This window comes from Anomaloglossus baeobatrachus, chromosome 12 (genome assembly GCF_048569485.1).
Source record: "Anomaloglossus baeobatrachus isolate aAnoBae1 chromosome 12, aAnoBae1.hap1, whole genome shotgun sequence".
Lineage (NCBI taxonomy): Eukaryota > Metazoa > Chordata > Amphibia > Anura > Aromobatidae > Anomaloglossus > Anomaloglossus baeobatrachus.
In genome coordinates, this window is record NC_134364.1 from 58679674 (window position 1) to 58705106 (window position 25433).

At 43.2% G+C, this 25433-nt stretch overlaps 1 protein-coding gene across 3 annotated transcripts in view; it reads left to right on the top strand.

The window, feature by feature from the left end:
* Positions 1–9899: 9899 nt before the first annotated feature.
* The window catches only part of GPR132 (G protein-coupled receptor 132), a 34593-nt gene continuing 19059 nt past the window's right edge, over positions 9900–25433 (top strand). Inside the window, exons 1-2 of one of the 3 annotated variants that reach the window (XM_075329963.1) lie at positions 9906–9987; positions 24511–24672. The gene's annotated coding sequence lies outside the window, so the exon portion shown is untranslated. Of the gene's footprint in view, positions 9988–24510; positions 24673–25433 lie in introns of all 3 variants that reach the window. The other 2 variants (XM_075329964.1, XM_075329962.1) reach the window with 2 other exon arrangements.

Genomic DNA, 25433 nt, shown 5'->3' on the forward strand with positions numbered 1-25433 from the left:
CCTAGATTGACAGGTCTCTGCCTACAAGCGTACATAGACAGAGACCTGTCAGCAGGCAGGGAGAAGCCCCGGGGACTTGCCTAAGTAGTCTGCCATGCGGCTACGTTTCTAGCCAGTTATTAATATAATACAGCCGGTTGCTGATATATACTGTCTGTAGTTTGGGGAACATGTATCAGCTGTCAGGTTCCCTTTAAACCTTCTATCATCCATTCCTAACAAAAAAAAAAGGATGTGTGAAAAATCATTATGATGTAATGTAGACATGGGAAAAGTAATTTGTAAACTATTTTGCAAGGTCTGAGTATCTGTTTTAAAGGCATACAAATAAAAAATTTGAAGATTGCATATTTTACTAAATTTTCACCAAATTTCTGATATTTTCATAAACAAATGCACATCTTATATACTAAATTTACCACTACAAAGTGTCATGTAAAATAAAAAATTCTTAGAATCGCTAAGATTGGAAGAAGCAAATGATTACCAGAGAAAGTGACACGTCAGATTTGAAAAATGGAGTTCTCTCAGGAAGATCAAAACGGTCTTCAGTAGAAAAGAGGTTAACGATAAATTTAATTGCAAATGTAAATACCAAACATGTAGCTAAGAAACCTATAGACCATACTCTCAATTTAAAAATCCAGGCTGTATGCTCGACTGTGGCATGGGGACATCATAAAGTCTACACAGTCTAGGGCAGGGGTCTGTAACTCGGCTGGGTGCATGGGCTGCAAATAGAAAAAAAATTACTTAGGAGGCAGCGTTGATTGCAGGACAAAGTGACATTTTTATTGATACCATATTTTTTTTCTCTCTCTCTCTCCGTGTATATATATATATATATATATATATATATATATATACGGTATATATATAATATATATATATATATATATATATATATATATATATATAAAAAACATAAACATGTTTATTATGGTAAAAAGAGTCATTTATTTTTTTTTACATGTTAACCCTTTGTTGTAACTAATTTAGTTTTACAATTAGCACCATAAAGTAATGTTGACCAATATATTTTATTAATAAGCCCCATCCTGTTCCCCTTCTTGCAATAATGTTCCCAGCCTGTAATAATGTTCCCCATTCTGTAGTAATGTGCCCATTCTTGTCCCCTTTCCAAATGTGCCCAATCCTGTAGTAATGTGCCCATCCTGCTGTAGTAATGTGCCCATTATTGCCCCTTTTACAAATGTGCCCCATCCTTGTGCCCATCCTGTAGTAATGTGCCCAACCTTGTCCCCTTTTACTAATGTGCCCCACCTTTGCCCCCATCTTGTAGTAAAGTGCCCATCCTTGTCCCCTTATACTAATGTGTCCATACAGGTCATTTTCTTGTAATACTGTCCCTTTTACTGATCTTCATCTTGTAGCAATGCCCAATTCTGATCCTCTCTTATGCCATTCTACACACACACACACACACACACGCACACGTAATATCCCATCCTGGTCCCCTATTGTAACATTGTACACATACACCAAACCATTCATTTCACCTGTCCTCCATTCCCTCGGTGTCCTCGTCATTGCTTGTTGCTGCCCGCAGGCACAAGCCCCCCTTGATGATCACAGCCACTGTCCGCGCTTCATCTAAAATTCAGATGAATGTTTTGCCGCCGCTGTGCAGAGTCAAGCTCTCTCTGCACTCTGCAGCTGCCGGCCAATCAGATGCAAGCAGGTGACGTCATATGCATCAGCTGCTTGCCTCTGACTAATCAGCGGCTGCCATTGGCATAGTGCAGAGAGAGACTGACTCCGCGCAGCGCTGGCAAAACATTAATCTGAAATAAAGCAGTGAGTAGTGACGGCTGAGGCTTCTGCACCGACCGCGATCATCAAGGGGGGGCACATGCCTATGGGCTGCAAGAAGCAGCTCTCTAGTCTAGGGTCTTCTGTAAAGTCTACAGACCACTGCATTTGCTGAGACTAGATGGTATCTCAGTGGACCACTAGGAACTGGATCTTTAACCATTGCTACACCAAGAATACTTCTACTGGTACATCAGAAAATGACGATGTTCATACCAAACACAGATATTACAACAACCAAAAAAAACAAAACAAAAACCAGCCTTCAGATTTGGAGTTTGAGTGCTTAACATATCAACAACACTCATGTGAGCATCACTGTGCTTGGGTACGCTCGGTGCTCAGCCCAGTGCGAGACGCATGCAGTGCCTGATCGGCTCACACCGCAGAGGGTAACTACAGCGTGATCAAATGTAGTGTGCACCAAAAAAAAAATAAAATGGAAAACTCCTGCCCATCTGCCCCTGGAAGTGATCTGTTTATGGCTGGCTGCATGTGGGTTGAAACTCAAACTGCCAATTAGTAATTTCCATTGGGGTTCAGGTGAAGTTTGGGTCCCAAACCAAACAATATCTAAAGCAGAGCTTCCACGGGTCCACTCATCTCTGTTCTTTACTGATTCTCCAGGGAGAAGATGGCATCACTAGAGATACATTAGATGGATACAATGCACAATGGGATTCAACAGTTTCCACCAGTGGCGTTCCCAATTAGATCACCAGGAGTATTAAACCTTTAAAGGAGTTGTATGAGCAAATTGTTTTTGGAGTGAAAAACGAAAATCTACAAATATATAAAAATCTATATAAATTCCTATCTTAAAAATACGTTTTGAAGACCATAAAAAAGTTACACATTTTTCCCCATTTGCCATCTGTAACTTTTCTGGTTTCACACAGTTACCTTATTCTCTGCATCATTTTAGTATTTTAAAATTATTTCCTAGAAGTCACCCAGAATTGTTCTTTGGATGGTGTAAATATGGTGAGTGTCATTTTTTTCTGTAGGTTACAAATATGTTCCCCGTAGATGAATCACATCTAGCAATAACGTACACTTTAAGTGTCAACAGGAAAGAGAATAATTTTTGAGTGCTTCATTGTATAGATCAAACTGATTTGTGCTTCTTCATAATGTGGAGACTTGATCTATTCTGTAGGTATCTATGGTAAAAAGGATATTATATCTGGGGTCACAAATTCTAATCAAACGCTAAATACAATGCAACAATATTGGGCCCTTCTGACTATCATAACCCAAAACTGACCCTATTGAAAAGTGGTTATTTCATGAGGATAATCATTATTCATTTGCCTTGGGACATAGGGGCGTCATTCATAGGGACCTGGCACATCCATACTTTGATCAACCACTTATTTCTAAGTTCTGCATGTAATATTACATTTCAGCAATTGCAGGGGAAATTTAAAGCCAGAAGTTGAACAATTAAGCAGATTTTCATTCTGAACTCTGTTTAGGAGTTACCGAATTTTTCGGATTATAAGACGCGTTCTTCCGCCCCAAAACCTTTGAGGAAAATAAGGGGTGCATTTTATAATCTGAATGTAGTTCAGTGGGGGTGATAGAGAGGGGTCACAGGAGATGCTGCGGGCCACAGGCACTGTGCTGTGCACGGAGCTGCGCGCTGTGCTGCCCGACGTGAGGCAGGGACCGCCATTCTGAAAATGTTGGTGGTGCAACAGCTCCGTGCATCAAAAAATGGCGCACTGAGTCGGTGCATAATCAGATGCGCACGTGCCATCTCCGGCCCATTGATTCCCTGCATTGGGCTTAAGGAAAATGGCGCCCGGAGGTGGCGCATGCACAGATGAGATTTATGCTTGTCATTGAGCTGAGAGCGCCATCTGTGCACGTACCGACTCTGGGCACCATTTCTTTGAAATCCGAATGTGGATGCTCTTCTTGCCTCAAAGTGCCCTCAGCGAGCATCTGGGACACCCGCTGCATAGCCCTACTACACCACCGCCCCTACCTCCCATGACCCAGCTCCTCCACCGCTGCTGCCACACCCCCCCTCGGTAAGACAGCACCGGATTATAAAACAAACCCCATATTTTTCCCTCTAAATTTAAGTTGCGTATTATAAAATGAATAGTATGGTATGTTGTCTTTTTTGTAGTTTTCGAACTAGAGAAGATCAAAAAGATTCACACTACCCTTGCCCGACGTCCTCTTTGGCAGCTAGTCCAGACAGTGCCTCAGTTGACACTTTACTAATGTGACATCATAATGTGTGTCGCACCGCAACGTCGTGATGTTACATGGAGCTAGTAATCGCATGAAGCTCCCAAGATTCTGCCATTTGAGTTCTTACCTAATAAAGCTTAGACAAAGCACTGAAGTGAATGGTGGAACATGGAAGTACAAATCTTTTTGCTCATCTCTACTGCCAATGATATTATTCAATGACCAGGACAAGCTAGTCCAAATGTTTCATGTGTACCATGTGCTAACTATAGTAATGAAGTGTCACACTAGAATATAGACCCCCTGCTGACACCAAAGCCCTGGTCCTCAAGGGACACTATGGTGGAGCATGCACACTGGCTGGATAGGCTAGTCACAGTTTCTAAGACATTAAAAGGTCAAAAAGATACATGAGATGACAAACCCATTAATAATTCAGAACTTAGTTTCACTCTTTCCACTTTGGCAGGTCTCACCTACCTTTACTATGTTGATTTCCCAATGTTCTGGGGCCACATACATAGGGGTTTTGGTTGATTTGGGCGCTGGATTATGAACTACCAGGGAATGAAGAGATTTTTACAAACTTTGCTGACAGTCATAGCGGCGTCGGGTTCTGTTCAGTCTACAGATTCAGACACTTCGCCCGATAACTTCTCTAGTGTCTGATCAACGCAAGCAGACTTGAGCCTCAACGTGCAGAGTGGTAGTTCATAGGCAGGCTAGCAAGAGTAATGCGGGCGTCACACGAGGCGATCTATCGTGCGAAAGGTCGTCGGGGTCACAGTTTTCGTGACGCACATCGGCTTCGTTGGCGACGTCGTCCCGTGTGACACCTACGAGCGATCGCAAATCTGTGACAAATCGTGTATCGTGTACTCGTCGTTTATTTTTAAAAAATCGTTTATCTTACTTTGCGCCGGTTGTTCATCGTACCCGGGGTAGCACACATCGCACTGTGTGACACCCCGGGAACGATGAACACAGCTTACCTGCGTCCCGCGGCTCCGCGGAACGAAGGAGATGGGTGGGATGTTTATGTCCCGCTCATCTCCGCCCTCCGCTTCTATTGGCCGGTCGCTGTGTGACGTCGCTGTGACGCCGAACGTACCACCCCCTTCAGGAAGTGGATGTTCGCCGCCCACAGCGACGTCGCTCAGCACATAAGTACGTGTGACGGGGGTTAAACGACTTTGTGCAACACGGGCAGCGATTTGCCCATGACACACAAACGACGGGGGCGGGTACGATCGCACATGCAATCGCACGATAGATCGCATCGTGTGACGCCCGCATAAATCTCTGCTAGTCTACTTGTTAGTCTCCTTTGATCATATGTTGTGGAGGAGCCAATCACATCTGCTCCCCTCCTATATATGCTGGCTAGATTATTCTACCTATGCCAGCTATACTTTATCTTAGTCTGGATTTCAACAACTCACCAGTCCAGCTATCTGTTGGATGTTATGCTTGTTGCTGGAGTTAACCTTTGTTGCCACCTTCCTGCTCTTGCTTTACTCCTGAGTCTCTCGTGGTCTATTCCTGTGTGTGTGTAGTGTGTCAGAGTTTTGTTTTTTCCTTGTCTGTTTCCTATCACATTGCTGCTCCGTCCTTCCCTCGTGGGAGTGGGTATCAGAGTAATACTGGTCAGGAGAATAGCCAGGAATGGAACTCTGGCATCTCCACAATCAGGAGTAATGCTAAAGTTAGGTTAGGGGTATCCTACGGTCTACTAACGTGACAGATAGTGGGGGGCAGGAGGTCCTATGCTAACAGTCACCTTGTGACATTGGGTATTTGTGTTAGTGCCCACAGGGGAGAAAAGACTCCTTACCAAGTGTCAGGGACTCTATAAGGTGGTAGAAAAGGTGGCATAAAGCAACTATAAATTACATCCATGAGGGAAAAAAAGGCCTTTTCCCATATATTATGACAACCTAATTAAACCGTGCAAGGATAGGGACCCGCTTTAAACCCCATTCTCATTGACCCAGTCAGAAGATTACATTCCAGGTGCCAAAGGGGAAGAAACTGTGTCACATTCCTAAAAACACCACGTCTGGAAAATATTACCCCAAAATAGGGACAGGTTTTTGGTGTTACTAGGTCGCCCTCATGTCATCAAGCATGAGCCTCCCATTAGGGTCAGTTTAAGCTCTGTGTTTTGGTATATGGCACCCACCCCTAACCTTTGGGCTGGGGGAGTGTATTTAGCTAAGGACTGGGTTAAATCCTACCACTACAGATCTTGATTAGATACACCTGACTAGCTTTGACTAAGAACGTGGAATGTGTTTCCCTGGGTCTCGGTCTGCTGGGGATCTTGAGCAAACTAGAGTTGGGTGGAAGCTTCAGCCTGTTCAGTGTGAACTGTGAATGGAGGTCACAGCTTCTATTTTCAAAATTAACACATTTCCCTGCCTGTTTTATCACAGTGTTTCTGATGCATCATCAGTCCTCTGAGCTCATCATAAATCAAGTTAGTGACATGTAATTTCAGCAGCTGCTGGAGCTCTTACATCACTGACTTGATTTATGATGAGCTCAGAGGGCTGGAGACAATAAAGAAAGACTCATTCCTGTGGTAAAACAGGCAGGGAAATGTGTTACCCCAGAAAGCAGCAGCTGTGAACCCTGGCTGTTTCTTCTTTATACTCCCTTATAATAAGGCTGCTTTCACACATCAGTCTTTTCGCATCAGGCACAATCCGGCGAAAAAACTGATGCGACGGATCCGTCGCATCAGTTTTTCCCATCCGTTTCTCGACAGATTTATTGTGATACTGAGCATGCTCAGTTTAAAAAAAACGCAATCCATCGCTGCATTGCGTTTTTTGCCGTATTGCGACGGATCCGGAGCCCATAGGCTTCCAATTATACAGCACGCCGGACGGCACTGGATCTGTCGGCGTTCGGTTTTTTTTTGTTTTTTCAACAAACTTTACTTTTTCACAAACCGGATTGTGCCTGATGCGAAGGATTTGTCGCAGATTGTGACACAACTGATGTGACGGATCAGGCAAAAAAACAGATCAGTCTAATTTTTCCCCTTCCGGCGATAGTTTTGTTTTTTTTCTTTTTTTTTTTTCTTTCCTGAAGTGAATTTACATATGTTCTGGGCATGCCCAGAAACAAAAAACTAATCTGTTGCGTGATTCAGTTTTTTTTACAGCTGGTGATGGATCCGGCGCTCATAGGCTACCATTGTAAAAAAAACGGACGCGCCGGATCCGTCACAATCCGCTTTTTTGGTGGACACAAAAAACATTGCATGCTGTGGTCTTTCCGGCAGCCGCACAGACATATTTCGCTGGATCCGGCGCATGCTGGATAAAAAACGCAAGGCCATTTGGCACAATCTGGCTCAAAAACAACACTATGAGGGAAAAACGAATCCGGCGCCGGATCGTTTTTTTTTTTTCAAAAAACGCCAGATTCCGCATGATTGCAAAAAGTGATGTGTGAAAAAGGCCATACATGGTGCGTCCTCTCCGACGGCCAGACAGACAACTTTTGCTGGATCCGGCGCACGCCGGATGAAACACAACACCATGCGGCACAATCCGGTGCTAATACAAGACTATGGGGAAAAAACGGATCCAGCGCTGGATTCGTTTTTCCATTTTTCGACGGATTGTGCCTGATGCCAAAAACTGATGTGTGAAAGCAGCCTAAGTGACTTATGTTTTCTCCCCTCTCCAGGAGCTGTGCTATGTGCCAACTATGAACTGGAGAAGACCTGCATGGTCGGTCACAGTAAATGGTGCATGGCAGCGGTCCATTTATAATATTATCTCAGCACTGGAACATTTCTTTTGAATACATTCATTTGTAAAACTTATTATTATTTCAAGATCTATTGATTAGAACGTACTTGTCATGATCGTCTCCCTGCATGTTGACACCAGTGACAGCCTTTGGACTGGAGCCTCTCATGTGGCTCTCTACATTTAAATGGGTTTCGTTTCTCTTGGCATTGAAGTGGTTAAGTGTCAGTTTTGCTCTTTCAGCTTTTCCAAGCAGTTCCTTGCTGAGCGTTTTCAGCTGCATTCACTTTGTAGTCACGCCCTTCAGCTTTAAATAGTGGTGTATCCCAGCATTCCCTGCTGAAGATACAAAATAATTTAGTCTCTGGCCGCCTTGTAGGTAGGTTCTGCAGTAGAAGTGACAGGCTATATCCTTTTGGTTGTTTTTCCCCCTGTTCATATTTACTTCCCTGGTGTGTTGTTAGTGCAACGGTGAGGTCTAGTGAACCCCACCTGCCCCTCACTAGTCAGGGTTACTATTGGGTCTTCCAAAAGTCCCAGGTTCCTGTTCGGCGATGGTTGCGGAGACAGTATAGGGACTGGTGAGGAGAGAAGGGACAGTTGCAGGTGAGGTTAGGAGGTGCCCACCATCCCCTTACTAGTTCCAGGGTTTCCTGTTGTTTTTGTCTCCTCGGTGCCGCCCTTTTCTTGTGTTTTTTATTGTGCATCAGACGCACGTAGGTCTGAACACAGCTCGCCATGCTTGCTACACCTGGCAAGCGTGACACTATTTTGTTTGTGGGATAACCCCTTTAATATCTTTTTCTAGAAAATTTGTTAAACAAACTATATCCAACAAAATTGACATCGTGTTTACGAACTTATAAATGGTGATAAATAAATTGATTTGCACAATTTGCAAAGCTTAGCACCCTTGTGGCGACCATATAGGCTGTCACCCAGTCTTATTTTTAATTAAAGAAAATATCATTATTTATAGCAAAGATGGGGCTGCAGTTGTACAATGCCAGGCCATAAACTAATACTCTAGCAAGGATACAGCTAAGCCCCAACTAAGTGGAGGCATCACAGGTGCAGGAGGAGCAAATTACACACACACACTTCCAAAAAAAATGGAGGGGGCGATTGCTGGATGGTAAAACTGCACACTGATGGCTTGCATAGAGCGCTGTTCAGACATGCAGATGCACAGTCACAAGCCCGCAGCCTATTAGGTGACATCCATACTATTAGATCAGGCGGGCTGCCAAGCTGTACTCCGTCTGTGCACCATACAGGGACAGATACTCTAATATGCAAGGCCTAACAAAAAGGGGCCTGGCTGTATCCTGTACAAACAAATATGAGATTTTAGTTGGTATTATGGCCATAAAACGGAAGCCTACTACCCTCGTCACGGAAACCTCATGCTTGTTTTAAAGAAAATAAAAAAGAATACAACATAACAACAATATATTTTGGATGTATTTTTAGCTTAAGGAAATTTTCCTTTTTTATTTCTTAACTTTTCTTTGTCAATGTAAATTGGTGGGCGATGGCAAAACAACTATATAGCCAACATAATTGTCATCTAGTGTTTACAAACTTCTAAATGGTGATAGACTGATTTGCACAATTTGGAAAGCTTAGCACCCTTATGGTTGCCATATATCGTCTGTCACCCAGTCTTATTTTTAATTAAAGAAAACTGAATAAAACAAATAAGAATATAATATAAAAAAATATTTTTTTATGTATTTTTAACTTAAGGAAATTTTCCTTTTTTATTTCTTTAACTTTTCTTTGTCAATATTAAGTGGTGGGTGATGGCATTGTTACTCACTAATTCCAGTGAGACATTTTATGATATTAAAACATCACATTTCACTTTTAAGTCTGATAAAAACACACTTTACTATGAATCTCGGCTAAGACTGAAAAGTTTGGCACTGCATATAAATTTCACTCTGCAACAGAAAAACATGCTAAAAAGTCCAGAGAGAGAAGGAAAAAAAAAAAGTTCACCCGATGACAAAGTGGAAAGTCCTATTCATCGTATGCTGTGAGCAGCCATTCAATACGCTGCTGCGCTGAGAAACTTCCTGTTGTGTGAATGGATTCGAGACCTGAAGGAACAAAATCGTGAGTGCAGAGAGAAAATAAGCGAAGAAAAGTGGAAATGGTACATGCTCCGTAGGAGGTATGCATTCTTACTATGTCTTGTATGTTCTTTTTATACTTTTTTATGCACTTGGCTTATATAGCTGGTTTAGGGCATTACTTGGGGCTGCTCGTAGTTGCAGTCCAGTGCACTGAATTGCATGGAGCTCAATGCAAACTGGACTTCAGCAATCACTTGATAGTTAAAATTGGAATATCTTGCTATGTAAGTTAGTACTCTGAATCTCCTTCTGTAAGCTGGACACAATGCACAAACTTTTTCGTAACGAGAGTTTTTAATGTTTTCACACTAGTGACCAAGGAATATCACTAAAATTGAAGATTTAGCACTATGACGTCTTTGTGTAGTTCAAGACTCAAAGCTATAGATAGGATCATGTGGTATAACAAAGGACAAGCCAAATCCACTTGGCAGATGCAGATTTTATCTTATCACATTGATGTGCAAGCACATGGTCTGCTCACAGCAGATATATCACTACCGGAAGTGTATTAATGTAAAATATGAAGAAAACAAGTTATTATAGATATATTGCAATATCTAGGGTGATGGTATTATACCATGTTTAGGAAGATTTGCTGCAGAAGAGGGCAGTGCCCTTATGTGAATTTGCCTTTCCCATAAGAATTAGTAAAATGTTTCCACCGTTGTATTACTCATGCACATAACTGATTCACCGTGTCACATCACGTTCTATGCAGAAGTAACCAATGAGTCCCGGCTATAAATACACGGGGTGCTCAAACTTAAATGTAGTCCCGTCTCACATTTTACCAGCTGAAAAACAAAACTCCCCGTCCTCCTATTGTATCTCTCATGCATTACAATACCCTGACCTCTGGTGAGTACCCCAAGCCCTTCCTACAAAACCCACATCACAACTGCTGTTTTCATAAACCTTGCCCACTTCTATGGAATAAATTACATAGGGTGGTAATGTACCACATCCGCGCAACATAAGGAAATAATGCAATAATGAACAGGTACGATGTAATGGAAGAAATGGAGCAAGTCAGAGAAAAACAATTGCAATTAAAAGGCAAAATAGCTGCTGTCAATCATCATGGGGTTTTTCATGGGTGTGTCACAGTTGACAGTCCTGTAGTATCCGGCTGTAGTAGGTCACAGCGTTTGGCTACACAAACATTCTGACATTCTATTCTTCCTTCTGTGGTGTAAATAGAATCCTGTGTGTCTTTTCTGTTTGGGGTTAATCCTTTTCCTTTTAGGACCCTGCAGATATCCTCACCTCTCAGCTGTTAATCCTCATCACTTCTTCTTGTGTCCTTAAATACCTGCATTTCCCCTTAGAATTTGCTGGTGATTGAGTTAAATGTTCTTAAGTGTAACCAGTCGGCTTGTATTTATCTGGGGAAATATTGGTGTATGTTATTGTACCTTTCCCTGAGTCTTCTTGGAAATAAGTGATTCGTTTACCTCCCCGTTTGTGCTCCCTGTGTCTTCAGAGCCTAGTGGGGTTGACTAAGCGCTCATCCCATCCGTTCCTTATCTAGGGCCCAGTTCAGGGTCAGCCAGAGACAGGTATCCTGCTCAGCGCAGAGGTGCGGAACCTATCTAGAGTGGTCAGGGGAGCCGAAAGCCAGCAGATGGTTTGATCACGGGTTACCATCTCCCCCTTCCCTGGACATAGGGTTTCCCTCTTCCCTTCCCTCTCTTTTCACAGTTTGCTTGGTATGTCTCCATACCCAGCGTAAGGCTATGTGCGCACTTTTGCTTTTTTTCATGCGTTTCAGCAGCGTTTTGAGCTGCAGCGTTTGAATGCAAAATTGCATGCGTTTTGATTTCCAGGCAAAGTCAATGGAAAATAGGGCTTTCTTGTGCGCACGATGCATTTACAAACGCTGCATTTTAGTTGCGGAACATTTGTCAAAATCCCTGCGTTTGAAGAAGCAACATGTCAATTGTTTTTGCCATTTTGGCAGCGTTTTAATAACATTGAAGTCAATAAGAAATGTCTAAGCGCATATTTTTCAAGAAAGAATGCGTTTCACTTGCTTTTTACTAGCGATCTGCATGTGTTTTTGACATAATAAACGCAGATCTTTCGGTCTCTATCTCTCGGTCGGTCAGTCTGTCGGTCGGTCGGTCTCTCTATGTCTCTATCTCTCTCTCTGTCCATGTCGGTCTCTCTCTATCGGTCGGTCTCTCTCTATCTGTCCATGTCGGTCTCACCCTCTCCCCCGTCTCTCATACTCAACGATTCACGATCACCGACGCGGCACTGCATGGCGTTCACAATGTGGCGGCTTCTCGTCTTTTGAAAATGCCGGCCGCTAATTAATCCATCTAGTATTCCCTGCTTCCTCCGCCCACCGGCGCCTATGATTGGTTGCAGTCAGACACTCCCCCACGCTGAGTGACAGCTGTCTCACTGCAACCAATCACAGCCACCGGTGGGCGTGTCTATATCGAGCAGTTAAAAAAATAAATGAATAATTAAAAAAAAAAATGACGTGTGGTTCCCCCCAATTTTGATACCAGCCAGAGTAAAGCCACACGACTGAAGGCTGGTATTCTCAGGATGGGGAGCTCCACGTTATGGGGAGTCCCCCAGCTTAACAATATCAGCCAGCAGCCGCTCGGAATTGCCGCATCCATTAGATGCGACAGTCCCGGGACTCTACCCAGCTCATCCCGAATTGCCCTGGTGCAGTGGAAAACTGGGTAATAAGGAGTTAATGGCAGCAGCCCATAGCTGCCACTAAGTCCTAGGTTAATCATGGCAGGCGTCTCCCCGAGATACCTTCCATGATTAACCTGTAAGTTAAAGAAAATAAACACACACATCCAAAAAATCCTTAATTTGGAATGAAAGACAACCCCCCCCTCTTTCACCACTTTATTAATCCCTCAAAAACACTTCCAGGTACGACGTAATCCACGCAAGGTCACACGACGCTTACAGCTCTGCTACATCGGAAGCTGACAGGAGCAGCCACAGACCACGACCGCTCTGTCAGCTCCACGCAGCAAATGAAGTGAGCCTTGCAATCAGCGATGATGTCATTCAGGTTACCCGCGGCCACCGCTCTCAGGTGGAAGACTGCAGCTGTGGCCGCGAGCAACCTGAGTGAAAGCACAGTTGATCGCACGGCTCACTGCAGTCACTCAGGGGATTTGCGATCACAGATGAGTCCTTCACGTGTGACCGCAAATCAGGCTGCCACACAGAGAGAGACGCGCGATGTCAGTGAATCGGGTGAAGCTCTGACGTCACTGCTGCGGACTCCTGTGTCCTTGCACTGACCTCGGAGGTTCATCTGAGTTCATGACAGCACACAGAGACAGAGCCGCGGGATGACAATGAAGTCGGGTGCAGTTCATCTGAGTTCATTCTCATCGCCCGACTCTGTCTGTGTCTGCTGTCAGCGGACATGTAGCAGAGCTGAATTGCTGGGGGAACGCACTGACAAAAATGCATTCAAAACGCATGTAAAATACATGCGTTTTGGATGCACTCTTTTTGTAAACACGCAGCGTCATGTCTGCCAGAGGGTGCGTTCTTTTCCTCACTGGTCAGGACACAATGTGCGCACATAGCCTAACAGGTATTGCTTGTCTGGTTTAGAAAACAACAGTTAAAGGGACGTCATCATTAGAAAATGACCTCCTGTTTAAATCAATTTTTTTGTGTTACAATGTATATATTACAATTTAAAAAATAAATAAATATTCTTGCAATTTTCACACTGGCCACTGGGGGCTATGTTAGACTCGTACATTCATGAAGAGTTTTCAGCAGTTTCATTATCAGTAGAGGCAGGATTACAATGACAGGTAGCACCTCCTGATACAGCTGATAACACAGGATACACAATAAGTGATGTCACACGTTTCGTGTTTCAGAGATTATTCTCCTTCTTCAGGACCAAAAACTCCTGAAGGGGAATAATCTCGGAAACATGTAGACGAATAAAGATCACGATTTCTATCTATTTGGTCTTGGAATTTCTTCAACGGCAGAGTGGCATTTAACCCTTTCCTTAATTTGCACCTATCATTTTCCACCGGCTGGCTGTTAGTACACATTTATACAGTTGTTATTACTTTCTCAACTACTTCAGGTAAGCCTTCCTGACCCCTTCTTATACTCTACTACTTGGGTAAGACCCTATCTCCACTTTTTGTCTCCCTCAATTTGTTTGTAACTTTTTACAAATAGTATGAGTTTCGCTGGCATGTGGCTTACCACGGCCTGCAAATTCATTATTAATTATACCATAAAATTGGCTTCCATTATGGCAGAAATTTACTTCAGTCACTGACTGAAGAACATTTCTTGCAGTTGAAAGTGTGTCAAATTCTTTAAGAGGCACATGTCTCTTAATTAATTTTGACTCTTACTCCACCACATTTTCATCAAGACTGATGTGCAAATCTGCAGACTTGATGAATCGAACCACAGGTTGCATCAGCATGTTACTCAGTGTTCTGCATCCTGACTATTCAGACATCTATGTTAACACACATCAAAGAGTAACATATCACTTTGTACATATTTCCTATTGTGAAAGTGTTAATTTGCTGCCTCGACAGCCTTCTGCTGCGGAGCTATGGCACTGTCTCATATCAAGCAAAAAAGAGAAATTTAGTAAAAATCTGGAACATTAACTTAAAATTATTTTGTTTAAAACTGTTAGGGTAAGTTCACACAGTGCGTTTTTTGCGGCGTTTTTGCGCGTTTTTTCGGGTGAGTTTTTGCTCAGAAAACTGCTTGAATTTGTTTCCCCAGCAAAGTCTGAGTTTTCATTTTTTCTGTCTGCACACAGCAGTTTTTTTTAGCTGCGTTTTTGTGGGCACCACAAAAACACAGCATGTCAATTATTTTTGCGTTTTCCACCCATTGAGTTCAATGAGATGTTCAAAAACGCAATGAAAACCGCAAATTGCAAATATAGCTGCGTTTTAGTGCGTTTTTATGACTAAAAACGCAGCTATAAAAGCAAGGAGTGAGCAGTAAAGTGACATGTACAGGAAGAGGATTCCTTCTGTCAGTAAACGCAGAAGCATGAATCCTCCCGGTACCACCACCGCTGCTTCCATTTCCCGCCTGGTGCCATGTCCGCTCCTGTGCGGGAGGTGGAAGCGGCTGCTAAATCAAAAGTGAACAGTAGAAAAATGTACTGAGCGCCGAGTGACTGATTCCCCGGCGCTTGCAGTCAGTTCATGACAGCTGCAGACAGGCCGGGGTGATCTCCGGAGTTCAGGTGAGAGCACCGGAGATTAGCCCGGGATGTCTGCAGCTGTCATGAACTGAACCACAAGTGCCGGGGAATCAGTCACTCGGCGCTCACTGTAAAGTCCAGGCTGCACGCCAGAGCTCAGGTGAGAGCTCCGGAGTGCAGTGCAGGTACCTGAATCCAGGCCTGGCATTACTGGAGATTCCTCCGGTAGCCAGTCCGATGCTGCAAAGACGTGTGTAGTTTGTTTTGTTTTTTGCAGTGATGTATCAGCTGATTGTATAAAAGCCGTTTATACAATCATCTGCTGTGTCATGTGATTCACATCCTTGAACCTGACACATTATCTGATCGCTTTGCCTTGCAGCAAACCGATGCGATGATATTAGAACCGGATTGGACGGCGCGGGACCCTTGACCCAGGATTACTGCGGAGGGGGGTTCTTTATTTGAATAAAGATGGAGTCACTAATTGTGTTGTGTTTTATTTCTAATAAAAATATTTTTCTGTGTTGTGTTTTTTTTTTTTTTTTATCTGTACTAGAAATTCATGGTGCCCATGTCTAATATTGGCGTGACACCATGAATTTCAGGCTTAGGGCCAGCTGATAATACACAGCTAGCGCTAGCCCCATTATTACCCAGCGAGCCACCTGGCATCAGGGCAGCTGGAAGAGTTGGATACAGCGGAAGAAGATGGCGCTTCTATGAAAGCACCATTTTCTGGGGTGGCTGCGGACTGCAATTCGCAGCAGGGGTGCCCAGAAACCTTGGCACCCTGCATTACGGATTCCAATCCCCAGCTGCCTAGTTGTACCTGGCTGGACACAAAACTTGGGCGAAGCCCACGTCATTTTTTTTTAATTATTTCATGAAATTCATGAAATAATAATAAAAAAAGGGCTTACCTATATTTTTGGTTCCCAGCCGGGTACAAATAGGCAGCTGGGGGTTGGGGGCAGCCCGTACCTGCCTGCTGTACCCGGCTAGCATACAAAAATATGGCGAAGTCCACGTAATTTTTTGGGGGGGCAAAGAAATCCTGCATACAGTCCTCGAAGGAGGATGCTGAGCCTTGTAGTTTGGCAGCTGCTGTCTGCTCTCCTGCATACACTATTGGATGGAGGATGCTGAGCCTTGTAGTTCTGCTCCCCCTGACTCTCCCTCCAGCATACAGTCCTGGATGGAGCATGCTGAGCCTTGTAGTTCTGCAGCTGTCTGCTCTCCTGCATACACTAGTGGAGAATGAAGAACACATTGAAGAAGGAAATGACATCAGACCTTTTTTTCTTTTTTTTTCAACAATCTTTAATGGCAATGTTCACTGATAAAAAAACGCATTAACACGCAGTGAGCAAAAACGCAGCAAAAGGCAGCAAAAAAACGCACCAAAACGCGGTAAAAACGCATGCGTTTTTGCCGCTTTTTTTGCCACGAGTGTGTTTTTATGCGTTTTTTTGCGGCAAAAAACGCAGCGCCGAAAAAACGCAGTGTGTGAACTTAGCCTTAAGGCCTTGTCACACTAAGCAACATCGCTAGCAACATCGCTGCTAACGAACAACTTTTGTGACGTAGCAGCGATGTTGCTAGTGATGTTGCTGTGTGTGACATCCAGCAACAACCTGGCCCCTGCTGTGAGGTCGTTGGTTGTTGCTGAATGTCCTGGGCCATTTTTTAGTTGTTGCTGTCCCGCTGTGAAGCACAGATCGCTGTGTGTGACAGCGAGACAGCAACAACTAAATGTGCAGGCAGCAGGAGCCGGCTTCTGCGGAGGCTGGTAACCACAGTAAACATCGGGTAACCAAGAAGCCCTGTCTTTGGTTACCCGATATTTACCTTTGTTACCAGCCTCCACCACTCTCACTGTCAGTGCCGGCTCCTGCTCTGTGCACATGTAGCTGCAGGACACATCGGGTTAATGAACCCGATGTGTGCTGTAACTAGGAGAGCAGGGGGCCAGCGCTAAGCGGTGTGCACTGCTCCCTGCTATCTGCACGTGTAGCTGCGTGCGCTGGTAAGCAAGGTAAATATTGGGTTGGTTACCCGATATTTACCTTAGTTACCAAGCGCAGCATCTTCCACGTGGCGCTGGGGGCTGGTCACTGGTTGCTGGTGAGCTCACCAGCAACTGGTGTAGCGACGCTCCAGCGATCCCTGCCAGGTCAGGTTGCTGGTGGGATCGCTGGAGCGTTGTTTAGTGTGACTGGACCTTTAGAGATCCTCTCAGCAAAAGAAATGGCAATTACCAGTAATCCTAGTGCTAATCTGTAGGGAAACAGGATGTTAAACATATGCGGCCTTCTATTGGAAGTGCAGAGGCAAGTAGAAAATTAAGTTATATTCTCCCTGCAACCTCTCTTCTAGTCATTGGGACGGTGCAGGGATCTGTGATCAGTCAGCATTCACTACACAGTGAACATACCTTAAAGAGGACCAACCACCAGGATTTTCCTATATAAATTAAAATCAGTGCTATACTGGCACTATCATGCTGATTCTATACATGCCTTTAGTTGTGAGATCGGATGTACAGTTTCAGAAATACAGGAAAGTAAAGTTTGTGAAATTCACTGTTATTTGATTGACAGGTGCAATGGAATATCCAATAGGTGGGTCAGGTTTTGTTAGTTATTCCCTGTTTGCCTGTCCTTCCTCCTTCTGTCGATTATTACTGGGGGAGGAAGGACAGGCAGGCAGACAGGGGCGGGAATAACTAGCAAAACCTAACCCACCTATTAGATATTGCACCTGTCAATCAAATAACAGTGCATTGCACAGACTTTACTTGCCTATATTTCAGAAACTATACATCCGATCTCACAACTAAAGGTATGTATACAATCAGCATGATAGTGCCAGTATAGCACTGGCTTTAGTTTTAAATAGGAAAATCCTGGTGGTTGGTCCTCTTTAAGAAGGTCTTGTCAACAGGTTTTATTTATTTTTTTCTTTCTGCTACCCTGAGTATTCTGCTTTTTGCTTTTTTAAAATCCAAAAGATATGTATATGTTTGTTTAGTTCCACCAATATGCTATTTTTCTTTTTTATATCAAGGGGGAGGCAACGCTCACAAGGTAATAATACAAAGCAGCCTGAAGACGCAACCCCAGAAAACCCTGTGAGCAATGTCTCCTTAGTAAAGGCCATGAAAATTAACACTACATAAAAAGGTCAAAATATGTAGAAAAGAAACAAAACAGAGTGCTCTGAAGTAGTGGAAATAACGCAAGGTAAAAAAAAAACAACTTTTAACCTGATGACTGCCCCTTTCTCCTCGATTGACATCCTGTTCAGCACACATGTTGTAGGAGAGGTGGGCTCTAAAAATAAAAGTGAAAGAGATTTGGTATTATCAGAATTGTACTGATCCTAAGAATCATACTGTCAGGTAATTTTTTTTCTGCCCACTGAATTCTGTAAAAGCATTACGCCCAAAAAAATAACAAAATTGAGTTTGTTTTTTTTCTTCACCAGACTTGGAATTATTCTCTCATTTTTTAGTACAGTATATGATAAAAAATAAATGGCGTCATTCAAAACTCCAACTTGTCTAGCAAAAAAAAAGGATACAGCTACATCAATGGAAATGTTATGGCTCTTGAAAAGGGGAGGGGGAAAAACAAATGTGTAAAAACGAAAAATAGACAAATCTTGAAACAGTTAAAGAACGTGAGAAAAACACTTTAAACCAGATTTAGAGATCCTAGACAACATTGAAAATATATAGTTGAAACCAGAAGTTTGCATACATTATCTAAAAAGACACGCCTGCAGGTTTTTCCCTCCGTTCTCTATGAAGACACATCTTCACGTTTTTCCCTCTACCTTCTATAAAGACACATCTACATGTTTTTCTCCCTATCTGTCATGAAATCAGAATAAGCCTTTCCCGTTTTAGGTAAATTAGGAACCAAGATTATTTATATTTGCCAAATGCCAGAATAATGAGAGGGAGAGAATGTTCTAAGGCATTTTTATTACTTTCTACAAAGTCAAAAGTTTACATACGCAAAGAGCACTAGGCCTATAAACAATATGGGACAGCCCATATGATGTCATGTCTTTGGAAACTTCTGATAGGTTTATTGGCAACATCTGAGTTAATTAGAGACACACCTGTGGATGTATTTTAATGCACACCTGAAACACACTGCTTTATTGTGCAGCATCAAGGGAAAGTCAAAAGAAATCAGCCAAGATCTCAGTAAGAGAATTGTGGATTTGCACAAGTTTGGTTCATCACTGAGTGTAATTTCCAGATATGTGAAGTTACCTTTTTCATCTGTACAAACAATTATAAGCAACTACAAACAAGACTGGAATGTCCAGCCATCATACCGCTCAGGAAGGAGATGGGTTCTGTCTTCCAGAGATGAACGTGCTTTAGTCAGACATGTGCATATCAACCCAAGAACAAAAGCAAAAGACCTTGTGAAGATGCTGGTGGAAGCTGGTAAGATTGTGTCATTATCCACAGTGAAACGAGTACTGTATCAACATAGGCTGATAGGTCACACTGCCAGGAAGAAGCCATTACTCCAAAATAGACATAAAAAAAGCCAAATTAATGTTTGCAAATGCACACAGGAACAAAGACCTTAATTTTTGGAGACATGTCCTGTGGTCTGATGAAACTAAAATGAACTGTTTGGCCATAATAATCATTGTTACATTTGGAGGAAAGCGGGAGAAGCTTTGAAGCCTAAGAACACCATCCCAACTGTGAAACAGGGGTGGCAGCATCATGTTGTGGGGTTGTTTTGACGCAGGAGGGACTGGTATACTTCACAAAATAGATGGGATCACAAGGAAAGATGATTATGTGGCAATACTGAAGCAACATCTCATGGCATTAGCCAGGAACTTAAGGCTTGGGTGGAAATGGGTCTTCCAAATGGACAATGAATGAAAGCATACTGCCAAACAGTTTACAAAGTGGCTTAAGGATAATAAAGTCAATGTTTTGGAGTGGCCATCACAAAGCCCTGATCTAAATCCTATTAAAAATCTATGGGCAAAGTTGAAAAGGAAGGTGCAAATGGCAAAATACAAACATGGCTCAGCTACACCAGTTCTGTCAGGAGGAATGGGCCCAAATTCCACCAACTATTGTGCGAAGCTTGTGGAAGGAGATGCAAAATGTTTGGCCCAAGTCATACAGTGAAAGGGCAATGGTACCAAATACTAATGATATGTACAATATGTAAACTTTTGAATTTGCAGAAAGTAATAAAAATGCCTAAAACATTCTCTCTCTCATTATTCTGGCATTTGGCAAATATAAATAATTTTGGTTCCTAATTGACCTAAAACGGGAAAGGTTTATTTTGATTTCATGTGAGAAAAACCTGCAGATGTGTCTGTATAAAAACCTGCAGATGTGTCTTTATAGAGAGCGGAGGGAAACTTCTGGTTTCAACTGTAACTTTTTTTTTTTTTTTACAAATAACTACCGTATAACAATAATAATGTATATACAAAATCCTAAACTTCGGGTGTAGCGCTGCTCCTGGAAAAAAAAGCGGCCATGTTTTCTAATCCTGTTCAACCCTATAACTGTAATGAAAAAACCCAAACAAGGTTATGAAGATTGGCTCTAAAGTCTACCTAATTGAGAGTCTAGATGGGGAACCATAGACTGTCAGCAGATGTCCTAGTAAAGTATATGAGAATGGGTTGTCAAAACCAGAGCAGACAAACAAATTTGGGGTTTTTATATGTGATTCTGATTGATAGGCACTTAACACTATACTACAAGGAAGTGTGGGTAGACAGTGGTAAACCTATACGTGTGACTTCTTCAGCACACCTCTGTTCTCACGTCACCCCAACTGCTCATAATAGCTTATAGTATAATAGATAACGTAATTATAATATACCCTATATGGAAAGAAATATGAGGACACCTACACATTACACCTAAAGGAGTTTTTATGACTTTCCACTCTAAATCCATAGGCATTAATGTGAAGTCCGTCCCTTTGCAGTTAGAGCAGGCTCCACTCTTCTGGGAAGGTTTTCTACAAGATTTTGGAGGTGTCTGGGGAAATTTATCCTTTGTCATCCAGAAGAGCATTTGTAAGGTCAGACCTTGATGTTGTGGAGAGATCGGGCTCACAACCTCCATTCTAGCTCATCCGAAAGGTGTCGAATGAGGTTGAGCTTGGGGCTCTGTGCGGCCGGTCAAGTTTTTCTACACTAAAGTCACCCAACCATGTTTTTATGGACCTTGTGCACTCGGCACAGTTCTGTGGAACAGAAAATGGTCTTCCCTAAGCTGGGCCAACCTCTGAAACACAAAGTCATAAGGTTATCTTTCAAGAAATAACGTCTGGAACACCATTCTGAGTTTGAACTGGGTGCAAAAACCTAAAAAAAATCTACACTATATGGAGAGAAGGTATGCACACCAGTGACTATGTAAGGGGAATATATGAAAAGCAGAAACTGCTGTGTGAATACTGACATAAAAAATCAATAGCTATAAGGTTATGTTTGTCCCCTCAAAACATTTTGCAGCTGAAACAATGATATCAGATGCCAGATAGAGATATGTGATCCATCACTGCACAGAACACGGTTCCTCTGCTGTAGAATCCAGTGGTGGTGGCTTTACACCGCTCCATCTGACGCTTAGCATTGTGCTTGGTGATGTACGGCTCGGCATTGTGCTTGGTGATGTACGGCTCGGCACGCTGCTTGGTGATGTACGGCTCGGTATTGTGCTTGGTGATGTACGGCTCGGCATTGTGCTCGGTGATGTACGGCTGCTGCTTGGCCATGATGCGCCCGGCCAGTGCAGTGTGTGCGCTGATGTTATCAGAGGAGGTCTGGACCATGTAATTAAGGAGTCAGCAGAGCGTTTGTGACTTTCTGCATTCGGCCCCCCGCTCTGTAACATTACGAGGTCTCCTCTTCGTGGCTTAGTTGATACAGTTCCTTCCACTTCTCAATTTCACTCACAGGTGATGGGGGAAGATTTAGGAGGGAAGTAATGTAATAATCATACTTGTTACACCGGTGGCTCCGGATATAGGACCGCGCTGGGATCATCTGCTCCACCAGCTGTTCTTCACAAGTTAGTAATGGCAGACGGCATGGATGGGCCAGATGTTATATACCTGTGGTAAAGGTATTAAAGAGAAATTCTGAATTTTTAATAATTAAGAGGAGTATCGAAAAACTTGTCCATGTAGTGTAATAAATATGATAGAAAATTAAATAATGGGTGATTTAAGAATGATTTAGCACAATATCATTATAAAAGAGATGTTCGCCAATGCAAATATTTTGTGAAACATCGCATCTTGTTTTTTATAGAAGATTCATGACCTTTATGTGAATATGATATCTACAATATAAACATAACAAAAACGTACTGCTGGATAAACAGAATGCAGACCTCCCAAGAATAGTGCATTCTTATTTATAGTCTTGTCTTTTCTCACAGTTAAAGGGGTATTCCCATCTCCAAGATCCTATCCCAATATGTAGTAGGTCTAATAATAATATTAGCAAATACCTTAAATTAGAAATGTAGTATTGTTCTCCTGATTAACTTCTCTTACCTCACATGCAGGGCATTGCAGCTTAGGTATCCATGGGTACAACTACTCTTATAGCGACAGTTGCTAGTGATGGTAACCATAGATACCTAATTTGCAATGCCCTATACATGAGGTAAGAGACATCGCTAATCAGGATAACTATACTACATTTCAAACTGAATATATTTGCAAATATTATTACACCTACCAGATATTGGGATGGGATCTTGGTGAAGGGAATACCCCTTTAAATATGTAGCTGAGGCAGTAAAAATAATAATAGCAAAAGTTGCTAAAAGAGTTAGGCACATTGCTCAGAGAAATTTAAAGGTAACCTGTCACTGGATTTGGCAACTATAAGCTGCGGCCACCACCAGTGAGCTCTTATATACAGAGTTCTACAATGCTTTATATAAGAGCCAAGACCGCTGTATAGAACGTAAAAATCCCTTTATAATACTTAAGAGGGGGTCCGGTCTGATGAGTCTCACTGCTCTCCGGTGTGGTGCCTCCTCTCTGTGGCGATTGCCGTCCTCCTCCTTATGAGGCCCATGTGCATGACACATCCTCAGGGCAGATCAAAGTATTGTAGTGAGCATGCGCGGGCGGTTTTTAACCTTTCCTCGCGCCTGCGCATTACAGTACTTTGATCTGTCCTCAGCAGGGCAGAGAGAAGTGCGCCTGCGCAGGACTGCAATGTCGGCCTGTGTGCATGACATAGATACGTCATCCATACTGGGCTGGGTAGGAGGAGGACGGCGATTGCCGCAGAGAGGAGGCGCCAGACCGGAGAGCAGTGAGACTCATCAGACCGGACCGCTCCCTTAGATGAGTATTATAAAAGTGTTTTTTTATGTAATACAAAGAGGCCCGGGCTCTTATATACAGTACTAGCTGTAGAACCCGGGCGTTGCCCAGGAAAGTAACTGTCTCTCTTCCAGTCTCTGTCTGTCTGTGTGTCTGTCTGTCAGTATCTTTCCCCGTCTGTCTTTTTCCCCGTCTGTCTCTCTGCCTGTCTCTTTCCCTGTCTGTCTATCTGTGCATGTCTCTTTCCCTGTCTGCCTCTTACTCTGTCTTTGCCTATGATTGTCTCTTTCTGTCTCTATCCGTTTCCCCGCAGTCATCATATCACCTCACACATAAGCTTCTTATACTATGAATGTCTTTTGTTCCTAATATAGCAACCACTCACAGCTGCTATTAATAACCTGTAGCTCGCAGCTCCATTGACTTTAATGGAGGCAGGTTTTTTGGACAGTAACGGTAAAGCGCAGGATTAAATTTTCCCGTCAAAAGATAGTCTACGACGTTTCCGATGGTGCGGATTCCTTTAGCGGACACACACACACACACACACATATATACACACACACACACACATACAATCAGCTTTATATATTAGGATTCTAGAATGTGTACATAAGGGCTCAGTGGTGGTGGCTTATAGTCGCCAAATCTGGTGACAGGTTCCTGTTAAAGAGAATCTGTTAGCACAAGACGATCAAGTAAGTGCAAGTGCTCGATGCATCCTTGGCGTGGCCGAGCAGTTCACTACATCTTCCCACCTATTTAGCCTCGTTTGACTCCCATAAAGCCAGATATGATAAAAATGGAAAAGCTGAGATAGATGCAAAAGATGGGAAGGTGCACTGAACTGTTTGGCCAGTCCAAGGATGCACCGAGTGCCTGTGCTTGGTGTGACAAGTCTTTTTGTGCTGGCAGACTCCCTTGCAAAAGTTAAAAGAACAATAGTTACTGATTGTCAACTACTCACGTTCCGACTCTGCCTATAGGTCCCATTTACTGGTCCCCTTTTAACACAGGAGAAGCTGGTATAGGACACTCAGGAAATTACTGGATGAGGCATTTACCAAGATTTCCTGTATATCAAGAAAAGAACACAAAAAGTGGACACCACATAAGTGTCAGATTGGAAGTTATGGAGGATTGGTAAGGTAGAGTATTGCTTCTTTTTCTTTATTTATATCACTCGGAGCACTTTGCCAACTCTTTCTACATTGAACAACCCCCTATAAAGCTGACCTCTGGGATACACTTCCCTTAAGTCTATTCCCCTCTTATTTTATGTATATATCAGTTATACAATTATCTTTTTTTCACTAGTGATTCGGCTGCTTTAGATAACTGGTAATTATATAGGTGAAATATACAGTGCTGTAGTGTACAAGATGGGGGAGAGAGCCCTACAGCCTGAGCATCTAAGCTGGAAAGATTGGCCATAACTGTGCCTTAAGCGGGCTTTACACGCAAGGACGTCGCTTACGAGATGTCGTTGGGGTCACGGAATTCGTGACGCACATCCGGCCTTGTTAGCGATGTCGTTACGTGTGACAACGCAGGAACGACCGTTAACGATCAAAAATACTCACCATATCGTTGTCCAGTCGTTCCTATCCCGATTATCGTTGCTGTTGCAGGTACAATGTTGTTTGTCGTTCCTGCGGCAGCACACATCGCTACTTGTGACACCGCAGGAATGAGGAACAACATCGTACCTGCGGCCGCCCGCAATGAGGAAGGAAGGAGGTGGGCGGGATGTTACGGCCGCTCATCTCCGCCCCTCCGCTTCTATTGGGCGGCCGCTTAGTGACGCCGCTGTGATGCCGAATAAACCGCCCCCTTAGGAGGCGGTTCGCCGGCCACAGCGATGTCGCTAGGCAGGTAAGTATAGTGTGATGGGTGTTAGCGATGTTGT